At 43.5% G+C, this 1,809-nt stretch overlaps 1 pseudogene; it reads left to right on the top strand.

Moving 5' to 3' along the window:
• Positions 1 to 733: 733 nt before the first annotated feature.
• On the top strand, positions 734 to 1,558 carry LOC103730449 (annotated as a pseudogene).
• Positions 1,559 to 1,809: the final 251 nt, after the last annotated feature.

The following is a 1,809-nucleotide window of genomic DNA, read 5'->3' as shown; positions in this document are numbered from 1 at the left end:
CTTTTTGATAATTTAAGAAGATTTCATTATTTTAAAGATATTCTACTAGCATTTTCTATTATCCTGATCTCCCATATTTGATTACATTGTCCTCATCTCAAGATTGTAATTAAGAAAGAAAATTGGAATTTATTTATAAGTGAAATCATGATTAACTCAATTATAAATTTTCACATCACCTTTTCCACTCCTGTAGTTCAAGATACCTGAATGAAAATCCTCATTGTGCTTCCATGACAGAGTAGGGATACCTCAAATTGAACATAAGAAGAATTACGTAGGAATGAAACTCACTCCAGCTCCCCTCTGAAGTAATGCTATGGTGTGTGTACACACACACACACACACACACACACACACAATTATAACTCCTATGAAGAATGTTTTCTTACTCGTAATGTTCTTGGAATATTTCAAGAAATCTTAATTTAGCAGAAATTAGACTTTCTTGACTATAATCTTTTAATTGCTGTGTATTGAATATACATTAATACATTTTTATGCTGAAGAAAGCAACATTGTTTAATAATTGATAGCTAACTAGCAAAGCTGATATTTGAGTATGTTTCTTATAGTAGAACTCACAATAAGAGAGCATAGGCAAATTGTGCTTTGTATACTTTGTATTATATTTTCTATGTAAACATGGATAAAAAGAGCTCTGGTGCTTTCAGTACTGTTTAAGTTCTTTCTGAATCTACTGTGTTTGTTCACATCTTTAACTCATAGAAGAATGCAAAGCATCTTACCAATGTATCGAAACAAGACTACTTGCATGTTTAAAATAGCAACCAAGGACAAGGCGGCCGCCTGGGGCCTGCGCGGTACAGAAGCCTCGCTGTTCCTGCTGCCCGAGCGCGGTGGTCGCCCGGCTTTGCACAAACAGGTAGATGGCAGGGAATTCCAGAGCATCTGCAGCCTGGACAAGCTCAACGCTGAGACCAAGGGTGCGGACACCGTCTGGAGGGTCACGGATCACGCAAAACAAGCCAGCAACGCCATCCTTGTCGATTGTTTGACCATCTCTTCCTGTCGGAGTAGCGGTCCTGGAGGGCAGAAAGTTAATAAAGTGAATTCCAAGGCTGAAGTCAGGTTTCATTTGGCATAAGCGGACTGGATTGCAGAGGCCCGTGCGACAGAAGCTCGCTCTCAAGCATAAAAATATCAACAAGTCAGGAGAGTTGATACTTCTGAAAGCAGCTGCTATCAGCTCCGGAATCCGGCAGAACGCCTGAAGAAAATTCGAGACAAGATTGCCAAAGCCAGCCAGGTGCCCAAGGAGCCATCCTAAGAAGATGCTCAGTTCCAGAGAATCAGGATAGAAAACATGAATTGGGAAAGGCTGCGACAGAAGAGAATAAACTCTACCATAAAGACAAACAGGAGGGTGGATATGGACTGAAGTCACCCCTCGCTGCCAGCAAACACCGGATGCAGGGCGGCTGCAGTCCAGAGACATCACACCAAAAGAGACAACACACCAAGGAGACTGCTTTTCCCAGGCTATTGTCTGCACTGGAGCCATGATGAGACCATTCCCTGGGGGGAGGAGGTTTGAGGAGGAGAGGGTGATGCACGTCTTACAGGGTAGTCCTCTGTCATCGCCTCAGGTGTCCACCTCAGGTATTACTGGCTACAATAAACTTCTAAGCGCAGTCGCCTCCCTGGCTCCTCATTCGGACCTTTCTCACAGTCACTGTCACAGCACCGAGGGGAGCAGAGGGCTGTAGGTCTACCCTCAAGAAGTACACAGCACAGAGACTGGTGAGTGGATATTTGAGCTGTGCTGGAAAAGACACAGAAACTGGC

The sequence above is a fragment of the Nannospalax galili genome, unplaced genomic scaffold (genome assembly GCF_000622305.1).
Source record: "Nannospalax galili isolate Female #2095 unplaced genomic scaffold, S.galili_v1.0 scaffold374, whole genome shotgun sequence".
In the NCBI taxonomy this organism is placed as follows: domain Eukaryota; kingdom Metazoa; phylum Chordata; class Mammalia; order Rodentia; family Spalacidae; genus Nannospalax; species Nannospalax galili.
The sequence above is the reverse complement of the archived record's forward strand: the minus strand, read 5'-3'. Positions and strand labels throughout refer to the sequence as shown.